Here is a 16,774-nt window from a genome sequence, read left to right as displayed (position 1 = left end):
GTACTACTACTGTAATACTAAAGCTCTGGGCCCGTATTCACAAAGCATTTTATCTTACCACTAAGAGTACTCCTAAATCACCATAGAAGATTTTAGTTAGGAGTTTTCCCTTAAAAGTTATTCACAAAGCCTTTCAGACCTACTTTTAGTAAGGAGAAACGCCCACTCCTAAACTTAAAGTGAGTCTTCATTGCTATGGTTGACGTCATTACTATGCACGAGCTTGATGAAAGTGACCACCTTGATTGGCTGGTGATTATAACGCGGGAATGATGGCAAGAACCTCCCCTACGATGACGAGTTGAGTGACAGGTGTCAGGTCTTAGCTGGTGAGAATGCGTGCGCTATGTCGGACTGTGAAGGATGGAAGATGATGAATAAATGGGTATAGCCTAAATTAATAAAGAGTAGGCTAAAGCAAATAGCCTAGGAGCATAATGAAACAGGGACTGGAGCAGTAGCCTATTGCAACATGGTTTAGGCCTAAATGAAGCCGAATGAAAGCACGTAGCCTACATTCGCGAAGAGGATAAACAATTTAATTTAATTTAGCCCTACAACGACACGTTACATTTAGTTTACATGCAGTGGTGTTTTTTTGATTGTCGGTGGCATTATTGCATCTCTTAGTTGCAATGCACAATGATTCCCTCGCATGACAGCTCCTGTAACCACACGGTCATTTCACTAGGCTACATCGCGACGTGAATGCCACTAAAAGCGGTTTGTGAATACTGTAGGTCTTACTGAGTTAGGAGTCCTCTCGACTTCTTTTACAGTTTTTCTCCATTGTTAACACATTTTCTGAAAAAATGCCTAACTCTCAGAACTCTACACACAAGTCCAAAACAACACACACAATGGGCAAAACCCTGCAATTCTCCTGCAAAATGACACTTTACCTTCAAAACAATGTAATTTCTCCTCAAAATGCTCTTTTGTTCTCAGGAGACACACACAAACCATCATGTATCAAGACATTTATAAGGACCAGTTGAACACTGATGTGCTCAGTGTAAAACACTGCAATTAATTGAAAACACTTCTCCATTCATCACAATGACTTGGGCCTTTTTTTGTTCAGTGTGTTACCCTAAACAGTACTACAAACAGTAGATAAGCTGATACAGTAAGTTGCTTACCCTATCAATATTTTTAAATATCTCATTGTTTTCTATTATTTTTCTTTGTATTTGACGTAATGTTATGGCGTTTTCTTCTGGACGATGAACTTGAATACGGTACTCGTTCCACTGCTTGTATACATAAAGATCAGTTTTTGTGGAATAACTAAGATCTTAACAGCTTGCCTGGCTATCCTAGTCAGCTGTCTCTTGCATTTGTTGAAGCTGTACCCAGACGTGATGTTGAAAGCGATGACAACCTGTTCCACTACTTGCCCTTCCAGTCTCAATTGTGTCGAAAGTGGATGACGAGTATGGAGTATCGCACAGTCAGCCCTTATAGCAACACAGTTCCTTTGTCTTGATGTTGAGCACCTGTGAGCTTCTCTTGAACCAAAGTGTCATTGTGTTGACATTCTGCTTGTAGGTGGTCAGGGAGTCATCATCAGTGAAGTTGGTCACCAAGGCCACGCCATCGGCATACTGAAATAGCTTGAGTCCGTTGCTGCTGCAAATGATCTATGGAGTCTGATAAATCGTGTTTTTATCTCGTAATAAGATTACCATTGTCCTTCACACAAAGTTTGGAAGAAAGCCCACCAAGTTTCAGTGGCGCGTTTGCGATATTTGTTCACCCCTTACAAGGCCAATGAGTGCAGGGTAGGCTGATAATTAACCTAAATGTGAACATGACTATAACAGCATTACTCCCGGTGTAGATTAGATTTAACGTTATTGTCATTGTGCAGAGTGCAAGTACAAAGACTGACAATGCCCATATGAAAAAGAACTAGAAAAAACTTATACTGCCAGCAATGTGTTTTACAGTATATACAAAACTTGTATGATTTACTCTTGAAAGTGGCCCCTTTCTCGTTTTCCTCATACAATGTAATATATAGCCCTTACAGGTTGCAAAGTTGTATATGTTTCAGGTTACACAGATTTACTAAGGATCTTATAATGGTCTTGAATCCTGATAGATTTTTACCGGTATATGACAGTAAAACCATTACAAGATCCTTAGTAAAAAAAAATGGTCCTACTGGAATGACGGAGTATGTATTCAGCCATTTCTTTTCTCATTTCATCCACTTTATCTTTGTTTGCTGAAAATCGCATAGGGGTGTCATTGAGGATATGTTATGCAAACAAAATAAACACAAATGCACACATCACCCATTTTATGATATTGAATATGTTATATGTATTTGTTGTCACACACTTTTAAAGCAAACACTCCACAGGACGCTGTAGTGGGTGAGGCACTGTACCACATGTCCAGCGTGACACAGCCACACCCATTTTTCTCATCAGGGCTCTGAAAAGAAGTCAGTGCAGTTCTTTAAGAAGAAGTAGATAATACTGTTCAATGAACAATACCTTATGTGACTGTGGTGCTGCAAAATACCTTGTTGTCTCCAAACACCTTTTTTATATGTCAGACTCTCCAAGTGAGTCCACAATAATGTTTTGTTTTTTCTGATGGATAGATAGCCTGGGCAATATATAAAATTTATCACAGAAAACTTGAAGAATAGGAATGGATAAACATTTTGGGTTAGGGAAACTTTTCTCTTCCATAAATACTTACAACAAGAAACCAGTGATGGCAGTCATGTACTATTATTATTGTTATTATCATCATCATCATCATCATTATCATCATCTCTCTTTTGGATTAAAGGCTTACTGTCACGACCCTGTCATGGTCAGACCTGCACCCCGCCCACGGCCTTGACCCCCTGGTCAGGACCCTGTCGGATCTGTGCGCTCTGCCCCAGCCCCGCCTCTTTTACAAGTCTTGTCTGTGGCTGTGTTCAGACTGCCAAACAAAATCCGATTTTTAGTCCATTCAGATTTGAATCGGATGTCACTTTTGAAGTCTAAACAGTGACAGGTCACATGAAATCCGATTTTTGCGAAACGGTTGCAAACCACATCCAGGAGGTAGTTTCATATCGCATTCGTATCGGATATGGACAGATGCGTCTCAGGCTTAGTTCACACTGGCAGTCGAAATCGGATGTCTTGCATATCCGATCAGAACCTGATCTTTCTGACTGACTGTTCTCATTGCATATTGCAAGTGATCACATCCGGTCACATCCGATCTTGGCGTGCAATGGTCAGATCCGATATAAATTACACACACCTGGATTCATTAGGTAGAGTTGTACACAACCAAGTCGTCATGGATGAAAGTGGATTTATTTTTATATTTTCCAACTTATTATGCGTAGCCGCGGCGCAAATACCTCGTCACCCTTAACGTTACAGTTTTCCATGTTTCACCATAAAATTATGAATTGAGTCTGACGTTGGTTTTTGTTTTGCTGGTAGCCCTGGCGCACGCGCTGAATCAATCAATCAATCACTTCCGTCACTCAGAATTACGATGCAATTGTTTGCCGCAGTGCAAATGACGAAAGGGGCACTTTGAAATCCTAATCAAGTGGTTCGACTGTTCAGATTGAGTCATATCCGATAGTAAGTGATATTGAAACCACCTCCGTATGGTTTCAGTAGAGATGTATGACTCTGTTCTGGTCAAGTTTCACTGCTCTATCGTCTTTGTGTAAAGCTAGTTTGAACTGAAAAAATTAAAAAATGTTACAATTGTGCTGGTTCTCCCCTGCAAGAAACTTTTAGCCCATGCGCATGCGGGCCATTTCAAGTGTCTGGCAAATGTAAACACACATGATCGGATTTGGGTCACTGGCGAAAGTAGATGTAAACATGCAATCAAAAAAATCGGATATGAGCACAAAATCGGAATTGAGCATATCCGATCTGCAGTCTAAACGCAGCCTAATTCATCCCAAAAGTGTTCTGTTGGATTGTGGACAGGCCAGTCAAGTTCATCCACACCAAACTCTGTCATCCATGTCTTTATGGACCTCGCTTTGTGCACTGGTGCACAGTCATGTTGGAACAGGAAGGGGCCACCCCCGAGCTGGCTTGGTCCCTTAGTTCCAGTGAAAGGAACTCTGAATGCTTCAGCATTTTGGACAATTCCATGCTCCCAACTTTGTTGAAAGTTTGGGGATGGCCACTTTCTGTCCCCGCATGTGACTGATATAGCTGCAAAGAGTGGGCCGACGTCATAATAAACCCTATGGATTAAGGATGAGATGTGACTGAATTTCAAATGTGAGTCAAGACAGGTGGGCGAATACTTATGGCAATATAATGTAAGCATTGTGATTTTCAAAATCTCTGAGTAAAAGAGTAGACATAAATGGGTAAATTCTAAAATTCATTCATGCTGATGAAAGATGTTTTTGAATGCAGGCTTTTGTACGGTACTGGACTGATGGAAGCAAATTCGACTAGTCCAACTGGCAGGTCTGGGAGCCTATAGACTGGGGAGAAAATGAACACTGTATTTGCATCAATGACAAAGATAATTAATTATGCTCATTGTCAAAACATTATCCTCATTCTGTCTGTTCTATAAAGGTTTGCATTGATTCATACAATTTATACTATGCACTACACAGCATATTGTATTCTATAGTTCCATGCGAGATGGCTAAAACATTTTCAGTGTTGATGTGGATTTTTCATGATTTCGATATGTTCTGTGCCTTAGTTGGTGGTGCTTGGAATGATCTCCGCTGCGAAATCAAGTTGCCGTTTGTTTGTTCCAAGTAGTCAGATTGGAATTCAATGAGTTTGCATTGTGGGGGCATCTGTTATTTGTTATTCTTCCTAACGGACAATATATCAGCACAATGGTTGGATTTGGTGGGGGGTTTTTTCATCTAATAATTCATCCATTCCTCTTCTTTTTTCATGACTATTATTTATCATGAAAGTTAACAGTGTCATGTGTACCTATTATGGGTAATTGAATTTCATTAGTTGAATAAAAATGATTTACTATTATCAGCAAGTGCTGATCGGGGCCCAAGCAGTTTTTGCAAAATACTGTATCAGTTACAGTGTTCCTACAGTAACAGCATTTCAGGAAAAAAAAAAAAAAAAAGAATTTCAGACATGGAGAGTCAGGGAATTCCATATTTTTGGAGGCAACGTCATGGGATATCAGGGAATTTTGCTGCAACAGTTTAAAGAGGACATAGAATGGATGATTTGAGTGTTGTACTGTGTTCTCTGATTAAAGAGGACATATAATGGATGATTTGAGTATTGTACTGTGTTCTCTGATGTCAAAATAGTATATTCAACTTTGATTGATAAGAAATAAACTCAATTGCAATTTTACAAGCTCAATTAAAACCTTACATTTAGCCTGGGTATTGAAATGGTCCTTTTGACTAAATGGCACCCTCTTTGGCAACCCCAATTGAACTTCAATGGCTTTGCGATATTTGACATCACAAGTAGGCTTTGTTCTAATTTGCCCATGTTTAGTGGCTATTTATAAGTTCAAGATTTTCATATGAAGGAGGGTACAACCATGCCTCATGTTCATGATAGCTCTTTGGTTATGCACAACCTCACCTAATTTATCAAAACCTAGACAAAAATGGTTTCCATTCTATTTCACCTTTAAAGTGACACTTCACCCCATAACTCCACCCACTTCACATTTCTGAAAACAGCTTTCAAAATGGGCGAGAGGTTCTGAAATAGACCTCTGAAGTTCGCCTACAAAAGGGATCCAAAGCTGCCATCTTTGCCCATATAAGGAGATCCGCGAGTTAATTGAAGCTAACTGCCTATGGCAAGTTGCATGGTAAGTTAGCTCTGGGGTAGCAAAGATCAAAGTGTGCCGTCTTCACCTACCGAAGATCACAGTATCCACTAGACGGCAGTGGACAAAACTGTGTAGTGAAAAACGTCTGCATTTCCAATGTCATCATCCCCGCCAGAGTTTAACAGGTGCGATAATTGAAAATCCCCATGTTATTTTCCTATAGAAAAAATCTCAAGATACCGGATCTCCTTATTTGGGCAAAGATGGTGGCTTTTTTGTAGGCGAACTTCAGAGCTCTATAGACCTCTGAAGTTCGCCTACAAAAAGGATCCAAAGCTGCCATCTTTGCCCATATAAGGAGATCCGGGAGTTAATTGAAGCTAACTGCCTATGGCAAGTTGCATTGTAAGTTAGCTCTGGGGTAGCGAAGATCAAAGTGTGCCATCTTCACCTACCGAAGATCACAGTATGCACTTGAAGGCAGAGGACAAAACTTTGTAGCGCAAAACGTCTGCATTTCCAATTTCTTCGTCCCCGTGAGAGTTTAACAGGTGCGATAATTCAAAATCCCCATGTTATTTTCCCATAGAAAAAATCTTGAGATACCGGATCTCCTTATTTGGGCAAAGATGGTGGCTTTTTTGTAGGCGAACTTCAGAGGTCTATTTGGAGAGCGAGTGCAGCACTGCTGCAACCAATCAACCATGGTGATTTTGTGTCAATCTGGGAATGAGTGCTGCAGACATGGCTTATCACAGGTAGGCTAATCAGGGCAGCAGGTATTGGGGCGTTTCATTCCTAATTTGTAACGACCCAGTGACGTACAGTAGTGTTGGACGAGAAGTACAGGACTTCGTCAGCATTCCAATAGCATTTTGGACCAACATGCCATGGCATGTCTCAAACAGTAGTATGCGCGGAGAGCAATATCTCCAATACAAAATCAGATGAAATGTTGCTTTTGTCGAGAAACACAATTTTTGTCAATATTAAGCCTAATAGTACAGTTCACCACTTATGAGTATTTTCAATCAATCAACAGCTCAAAAAACATATTTTAGGGTGCAGTGACTCTTTAAAGTTTACTTGGCAAAATACATTAATACAAATATTTCCAGACTCTCCCACCAAAAAGTAGATACTTGATGAGGAGAAGCACCATGAGTACTTCTGTGTGTCTGCTGGAAAGTTTGATGAGTTGGTTCATCACATCACCCCATTTATCACCCACCCAAACACACACAGCTGTTGATATAGGGGAGAGACTTACTGTATATTGTTAAACAATAAATTTTTTTTAGATGCAGTCAATTGCACAATAAGATGCTGATGATTGCAATGTGGTACTAGCATGTGAGCTCTGTTCAAGAGCACTTCAAATGGTTATGCACTTTAGCTGTGTTGTATACAAGATCTCCAAGTTGCCTGTTAGACCACTTAGCAATTTGATTGACTGAGCTCTTGTTTTTCAAAGAAAGGTTCCCAAACCAGCCTGCTAGTGCAAGTGATTAAGCTGATTCGGTAAAAGTACGGTAAACAGGGTCACTGTCCTGATTCTAATCACTTTTGTCCATAGAAAGAGGCCTACAACATCTAAAATAGGGCTGGAATATAGTTTTCTCTTTCATCAACTTACCAGCTACACAATCATCATTTTGCCATATGTTAAACATGAGATGTTGAGGAAAATATGTTAACTTGAGCGGTCACTAAAGCCATTATGCAGATTTAGGCCTTGTGATGTACACCCTCATAGGCCTATTATTGACATTGTGCACTTTTGACCATGTCAGCCAGATATACTTTTGATTACAACACCTCATTTTGGCTTGTTCATTTTTATCTAGGTGGCGCTATGCATGAAATGAGTGGTTATGGGTTGTGTTGACTTGGCCCCTTAAGACCAACATACAAAAAAAGTGGTCCAGTCCTCATATGACACATGTGAGGACTGGATGAATTATTAGATGAAAAAAAAACACAAAATCCAACCATTGTGCTGATATATGTATTTATTTGTCAGTCAGGAAGAAGTTTCAAATCACAGATGGTAGTTTAGCTCCACACTGCAAACTTTCTGAATTTCAACCTGACTACTTGGAACACACATACGGCAAAGCGAGGTTGCAGTGCTTATCATTCCAAGCGGCACCATCTAGAGAAGACACAAAACATATCGAAATCATGAAAAATCAACACTGAAGATGTTTTGCCATCTTGCATTGAACTATGAGCCTGGAACTATTAGCCTATTCTTCTTTGCAGAGAGTCTGGCCTTGTTCCATTGGCAAACGTTTAGTTCCTGGTTTGTGGACGCTTGTCTGAAGTTTGAGTTCATTGGAGTTCATTCGCTACCGTTCGGTAATGACGTATGATAACCACGGGGGACATAACGATAACATGGGTTTGAAACTGAAATGTAATCGCTCTCGGGAACGCCCTCTGTTCGCTGATTGAGCGGAGATGCACTTGCCTGAGTAAACAAACCTGAATCAAGCTATACAAGACGGAGTATGAAGAGAGATTTAAATGAGCGGCAGTACGTAGTCAGGCGGGGGCCAGGCTATGGAACTATTATACCGTATGCATGTGTAGTGCAGAACATAGTATAACTTGTATGATCGAATGCAAACCTTTATAGAACACAGAGAATGAGGATAAGATTTTGATAATGAGCATAATGAATTACCATTGTAGTTGATGCTAATGCAGTGTTCATTTCCTTCCCAGTTATCAGGCTGCCAAACTTGCCAGTTGGAATAGTCGAACGTGCTTCCATCAGTCCAGTACCATACAAAAGCCTGCATATAAAAACATCTTTCATCAGCAGCCTGAAATGAACTTGACCATTTAACCATTTACTCTTTTACTCAAAGATTTTGAAAATCACTAAGTCAGAATAACAAACCACCATCTGAGAAAATACAGACTGCAGTAGGCCAAAGTTACCTTAGCCGATCCCCCTCCTCCGATCCAGGTCGCCTTATTGTTCCCTGATAGGTCCCCGACTAGTTTTGCCTCTTCACTGTTGTGGATGGATGCGAGGTGCGCTCCTTGACTCACACAGTAGGTCTAAAGGTAAACAGTCATTCAGATCACAGAATTCAAAAGGAAACATTTATCTGCGATGAGATAAAGAGAAACGCCATAATCAATCCACCCAATAAGTTCCATTCAGAAATGACAAAGAAGGTGGCTCTTTTAATGAAAGATAGGCCATTACCCACCACTGCCTGAGTCCAAGTTAGAGTGTTGGAGAAAAACTTGAAACAGCGATTTCCACTGGGGGTCCATCCTGACTGCTTGTCACACACGCAATTCTCATCCGCTACCTCCGCTAACAGACAAGTGAACCAGATCAAGATGACGCCATACTCTCACCATTGTGGAGAAACTACCGAATGCATTTTGAAGAGTATGAATCTCTAGTGGAATTTGACCAAGTAAAAATATGTATACATACAGATTCTTTACACAACCATCACCATCAGTCATGGTCACCTATAACCTGATAATGCAGCACTTTATATATCCCACATTTCTTCATGCACTCCACAAAACTCAGACTTCTTAACTTTCACACACACACACACACACACACACACACACACACCTGACTGCCCTCTTACCCCACCTTAACCTAACTCCCCCACTTCACTGCATCATAGAAAGCCACACTCCTTACAGACAACATACAGCCCACCAATCCAGTGTATCATCATAAGACACTGCCCCACATGCACAGCACATTTTGACTGCAAAAAAAAAAACTAAACCTATATGACCGCCGCTTCGCTTGGAGAGTATGAATGGCAAATTTGACAGAGTACGAATATTTTTCTAAAATGAATAGTTCCGGTCCTTGATTGTGATTGGCTTAATCGTGTTCGATGCCGTTGTATAAATCACGATATACACACACCCTGACCGCTTTTTGTTCTATAGTAATGTGCTACCACAAAACTAGCACAAAAGTTAGAGTGGCTGCGTCTCGTTGCATGATCTATGTTTGTATCTGTGAATACATTGTTACCTCCGCCAAGGAGGTTATGTTTTCATCGGGGACCGGCGTAGGTTTGTTTGTCTCGGGGCTTACTGCTTAAATACAGATTCTTTACTAAAAAATCACTATCAAGTCATAGTTGCCTTATAACCTGATAACCATGGTTGGCCTTTTGCAACATCCACTCAAACAAAGAACAAATTCCCAAATGAATAATAATGTCTATTGACAAGTCCCACTTACCTGTTGCCATGCTTAGTGCAAGCACAGCATAGAGAATAGAGAGGACAAGCAAAGCCATGTCTTGGCCAGTAAATATTCTGAAACACACAGATACACACACATGCAATGTCAAAGCTGCATATAATAGTTATTTAACACAAACCTCCATTCAAAGAGAAGATCCAACTCCAAAATTAATTCTTCACCTCACATATTATATCTATAAGTTAGTTTCAAATAACTACTAAGATACTACAATTACTACTACTACTACTGCTGCTCTTGAAATAGGACTGCTATGACTGCATCATTAGACTACATTCCAAGAGTATTCACCTTAAATGTGATAAAACAAGATGTGGTTGTTGAATGTAATAACAAGATACTTGCAAGTAACTTCTATCTCATACAGCTTAACATTCTTACACAAGGTAAATGGATGTTCTCTGTTATGCAAAATTCTCAAGATTTTATATCCAAGAAATATTCCCTCCCACCATATTTCTATCAGAAGCAAAGTGATTGGTTATCAGGAGTTTGGTGTCTTGATTTGGTATCTACGCCCATGTGTCACTTTTCCAAAGAACAAACTACTGTATCATGCAGCTGACAAGGCATGAGAGGCTTTTCAGGTCAGAATTTTAGAGCTACGAGGTTCCTTGTGATACATTTCCATCTCGAAATCTCATTTTAGAACTTGAATGTAAATTTCTTGTGTACAAATTTAACTTTCCATAACATCATTAATGAAGGAATGAAATACTGTACCTTCCACATTTCCATATCCATGAGTTGCAGAAACCAAAAGCAAATTCAGTCTTGTTGTTGTGAGAGTAATAACTACTTTTCTGAATTAAAATGCTTCAGATAGATTACCTTTTGCAGTACTTCATTATGCATGTGAAAAAAAGGTAAAATAGTCAAAACTGTGGAAGCATGTTGTAAATTGACATTGGTACTTTATACTGTACTTTATTGCCACACAACAATGTTGGTGGTAATTGTTGTTACAAAAAGAGGTCAATCCAGTAAAGGAGAAAAAAAGGAAATAAATGTCTTTCTGAAAATTATACTAAACTGATTATGATAAACACTATAAAAAAGGGAGTATTGTTATATGGAGTATATAAAAAATAACACACAAATGGGAGATTTATTCTTCGCATAGGCTGCCTTAATATTGTCATCTGTTCAAATAACAAACCATGTTTTGCCATGTTTCTGTCTGAGCTGATATCTACTTTTTTTGAGTCTTGAACTGAAATGCACAAATGTCATTTAATATTTAGTAGTATAGTATTTTGTCTCTTCCAGCAAACTTGCAAGACTTTTCTTTCTTTTAGATCTTACACATTGTGATGCCAGTTTCAACTAATTCATTAGGTAATAATAATAGTATTATTGATAACAATTCATTGTATTCATGCAATGATCTAGCCTGGGTGTTCCCATCCTGCCTTGCTTGCACGGCGATTTCATTCATGCTACTAAGGCAGTCTGGAAACTAACTCCCAAATTTTCGCCTGATGTTGGCCACCAATCACAGAACAGGGGAGAAAGCCAGACCGTGATGAGCTATGCACAGATGCATTTGATAGACATCCATGGCGCCCAATGAACGGATCTGGGCATTTTTTCAAATCGCCTACAAGAAAATGAACATCTGGTTGCCAGACCACATCTCATTTGAGAAGTGGTAGGCGCTAGCGAGAGTACGTTCATCATTCACTGTTTTATGCACTGGTAACAGGCGTGTTTTGTTCTCCTTTGATATATTCTGTGTTGTGTTAAGTTTATGTGAAAGTAAATGATAGCGTAATGTGTACACACTCCTATTCAAATATTTCCTCTGCATTTAGATCTCATCAATCTTTTAGTCATTCTTAGTTAACGTTTGGTGTTATCGATTTCGTTTGTCGTTATTCCACAGAAATCTGTTATCATTTGTCTTCCACACACACACACACACACACACACAAATATCTGACACCTTATGATGTCAGTTTCAACTAAGTTATTAGGTAATAGTAATATTAATAATAATAACAATTCATTTAATTCATGCAATGTTCATTGTTCACTGTTCTACGCACTTGTAACAGGAGAGTTTTGCTCTCCTTTGATACACTCTGCTTTGTGTTTGAAAGTAAATGACTTAGTGAAATGTGTGTACACACTCTTATTCAAATGTTTCCTCTGCATTTAGATCTCATCCATCTAATCTTTTACAGTTGAACCCGTTGCCATTTGGCACAAACATGTCTAGAAACTAGATGTGCTGCAAACATGGTACAAAAATGATATGTGTGTGTGTGTGTGTGTGTGTCTGTGTGTGTGTGTGTGTGTGTGTGTGTGTGTGTGTGTGTGTGTGTGTGTGTGTGTGTGTGTGTGTGTGTGAGTGTGTGTGTGTGTGTGTGTGTGTGTGTGTGAGGAAAGGTCTTCACCGGGGTTTCCATCCGAAGCACAGTGGGGGGACACATTCAATTGTTCTGATGGCTACAAGCTCACTATAGATTTACAATGGTGGATGTTGGTGCATATGGTTGGGAAAGCGATGGTGGTGTCTTCAAAGAAAGTGAGTTTGGTGCAAGGATCCTCGAGGGTTCTCTGGGTCCGCTACAGCCAAACTGCCTGGCACAGACACTACAAGCCCCTACTGTACATGTTTGTGGCGGATGCCGCTTTCCAACTGCATCTGAATTTGATACGACCAAACTCTGCTAAGAAACTGCTTCATTATTTGTGTATTCAGCTCCGTTGGATGTGGAAAAGCCTATTGTGTTTTAACGCTGGTGTTTTTGATGTTAAGTAGGCCATAACCTCTGAGCAGATCAGACTTTTTACAACCATTGTCACGCGCGAGCTAGCCAGATCTTCGAAAACACCTTTGGAATCATGTCTCATGGAGGAGGACAATGGCCGGGTTTCCCAAAATCGTTAAAAAGCTCTAAAGTCCTAAGAACTTCTTAGGAGCGTTCTTAGAACATTCTTACAACGCTCCTAAGAAGTTCTTAGCACTTAAGAGCTTCTTAACAATTTTGGGAAACCCGGCCAATAAAATTTTTTCAGTTGCAGTGAATTGCACAATAAGAAATTGGATATGCTGATGATTGCATTGTGGTATTAGCATGCTCTGTTCAAGAGCACTTGAAATGGTTATGTGCTTTAGCTGTCTTGTATACAAGGTCACCAAGCGTCACCTGACTCGGGGAGGGGGGTGTGTTGACGATTTGCATGACGTGTGGAGCTTGACCTGCGCTGCACAATGGATTATGGGATACCTGAGGGCAAAAAAGATGCATCGATGCACGCTTGGAAATCACACCAAACGAAGCACCCAACTAGTGAGAGCGCTTGACTTTCGGACAGTTTATTCTGACGTAACTTCCGGAAAATGCACACTGCCCAACTGCATACTGATGTTTCAGACACATCCATAAACTTAGTGGCACAGCCCCACTAGAATTTCACCGAAACGCGGCATTTCACACCTGTAGATGGCGGTGTTGAGCGAAGGGTTGGTAAGGAATGTGGAGAAATCACACACCCACATTCATACATGTAAATTGGGACACAAATCAACGCATGAACATGTACACACACACATACAGTAACACAAACACGGGTACGGTTGAGTAGTGTAGTTATAATATACAGTTACAGTACACAATGTGTTTTATTGCATGAGAATTCTGCAAAAGAGTGTGAGATCTGCAAATTGTTATTCATATACGTGTGTACGTGTGTGTGTGTGTGTGTGTGTGTGTGTGTGTGTGTGTGTGATTGAAGGTTTTGCCAAGAGGTTGATTGATTCTAGAAATGTGTTCAGGCAACTGATAATTTGGTTCAGAGAATGGACGTGTTTTAGAAATCACATCAATATAATGTTCTGCGAAAAGAAAATAATATGAGGATGATAATAATAATGTGCTTAAAGGTTTGCAAATCTGGGATGATATTTTGGATATTCTGGAATACTTTTGATAGTAGTGTTTAAGGAATCGTGGGGAAAAAATCCTCCATTTAACAGAACTTATACTGTTGCTGGAAATGAATTATTTTGCTTTCATGTTTAGAACAGTCTAATTTTTCAGTAATCTCTGGGTATCTTCATTGTCGAAATGTGACTTACACATGTTGGATGCAATGAGCAAAGCATGAACACTGTTTTATTTTGAACACACAATCATTTTATTCAATGATAGAAATTAAAGCATTACGAATATTTGGGTTCAAGGGTTTTTTTATAGGGATTTCTAGAGGAGTTGATCGTGAGCATCCATCTATCGTGGGCGTTCATCTGTGTCCCTGGAGGAGGTGCAGCAACTAAATGCCCTCCTTATCCTCTGAAAGAAGCCTTTCAGTCCCTTCTTCTTGCTGGGCTTGACTCTCTCTGAAAAAAGAAATAGTAGCAGATTTTAAATAATTTGTGATACATATAAAATCCAGCAAAATTATAAGCTATATGGATAGAGCTTACCAGATGGTAGTGCTGCTTGACTCTGGTCATCTTTTGAGTCATTTGACATTGTACTCAATGTTCTGTCTTGGACACACTGAACAAAAATGAAATCAGGGCATTGGTTATTGTCATAATGTTAATGTCATAACCACAAGCACATAAACATGGACCTTTTAGAAAGGTATAGTACCTGATAATTTTTGTCGATGTCTTGCATGTCATCCTTCATCTCCCAATCCTGAACTTCAGGGCACAATTCAGGTCTTGAGCTCTCAGAAAGATGAGACCCAGATGGGAGCTGTGCTGCAGGAGAGGCATCTGGAGGCAGGAGCCCAGGAGGCGGCTTCACTGGAGGTGATGACTCATTTACAGCAAATCCAGGGGGTAGCATCACTGGAGGTGGGGTGTTAGGAGGAGCAAACCCTGGAGGTGGCTGCACTGCAAGTGTTATGACAGGTTCAGCAAACCCAGGGGGTGGGTTCACTGCTCCTGAGGCGTTAGGAGCAAATCCAGGAGGTGGCCCTACTACAGATGATGAAGCAGGTACTGCAAACCCGGGTGGAGGCTTCACTATCAGTGAGGCATCAGGAAGAGCAAACCCTGGAGGTGGCCGGGCATTGATCACTTAGCTATTTGATTGACAGAACTCTTGTTTGCTGCTAATGCAAGTGATAAAGCTGATTCAGTAAAAGTACGGTGAACAGGGTCACTGTCCTGATTCTCATCTCTTTTGTTCATTGAAAGAGGCCTACACAATCTAAATAGGGCTTGAATGTAGTTATGTAGGTAGATAGATACTTTATTGATCCCCAAGGGGAAATCCAAGTTTTCATAATTCAAATGTTTTCCTTTTCATCAACTTACCAGCTACACAATAATGAGATAGATCTAGACTACCCAATATTAGGCTTCTGTGTGCCCTGAAGTAGCCTAAACTTAAACAGCCTATGTGAGACCACTAAGTGCAATCTTCTGACATCAAAATGGGCCACCGGTACCTCATTTCCATTACGGAACCGGGGCTAGTCCAAGGCTAGATTTGTACAGATTGGAGAAGTCAGTCAGAGGTAAGTGCAGAAGATGCCCAACCCTGCCCCACCCTCGGGTCTGACCCTGTACCTGACTGGCACCAAACTGACGTGTAGTCTACCAGACAAATATGACGTCCCCAATTGGTCCCCACCCCAACAAGCCGACTTTCTTTTTTCATGTGGTATTGATTTGGGTATTAAGAATCATGTAATATCACTGGTAATACATTTCTGGTATTGTGACATCCCTACAGGATAGAGAAACCATGACATGAAATCAGTTAGGGAAGGAAGTGGGAGTGGGTTTGGGAATGACCTCAGGCCAGACTCGAGGGTCTCCATGGGCACTGCATTCATGGCAGGGACACTGACACCACCCCATTCTCACCTGTTTTAGCGCGTTATTTATTACTTGTCAATTGGCATTTTGTTGATAGAATAACAATGATAAGTTGCATAACCTGTTTATTATTGTCCCTCTCATCATTTCCTCTAGCTTCTGTCTGAATCCTCCTTTTCTCTTTCACTAGGTGAGGCTATAAAGGCTAACTAGACAACAGAAAGTCTACACTCTACAGAGGACTGCAACAGGCAGACCCCCAGAGGCAAGTTACTACAACTAACATCCATCTTCCTGGACTTCACCGAATATTCTCAGTTCTTACTCACCACAATTTCCAGGCTAGGCATCCACTCCCATCTTATCCTGGTCAACCTTTATGGATTAGAGATCATGGAAATTGCACATCATTGAGACCATTTGAAAGACCACAACTGCACAATGTCATGCTTCCATGTTTGTCTATCTAATTTGATATGCTTTCAGATATAGGAGATACAGGTTTAAATGTTAGAGGTAATGACTGATGTTAGTCAAGTAGCTGTTTTTTTTTCTCTCTCATGGTCCATAACATGCAACACAAAGCAGATTGATACATTGTTCCCTGAGTTAATATGATATGACCAGAAGAGGGCGCCATTCTCAAGGCTTAGATGTAATGGGCCACACATCAAAGCAGCCACAGTGTATCATCTGTTTTATGCGCGTTATTGGGCAATTATGCCATAGGTCTTAGATATACACATGAGACGTTGAGGGAAATTATGGTAACTTGGAAATGTTTCAAAATTGCTTTCAGAGGGCTTAGATGAGAATATTTCTAAAGAAAAAAACAGATGTTGAGATTCTTCTTCGGGTGTGTCCGATTGGTCTAATGCGCTGTCCAAGGTCCTGAATGTTGCCAGGTGGGAATGAACGGTCACTAA

This window comes from Sardina pilchardus, chromosome 16 (genome assembly GCF_963854185.1).
Source record: "Sardina pilchardus chromosome 16, fSarPil1.1, whole genome shotgun sequence".
Taxonomy (NCBI): Eukaryota; Metazoa; Chordata; class Actinopteri; order Clupeiformes; family Clupeidae; genus Sardina; species Sardina pilchardus.
This window is presented reverse-complemented; position numbering follows the sequence as displayed.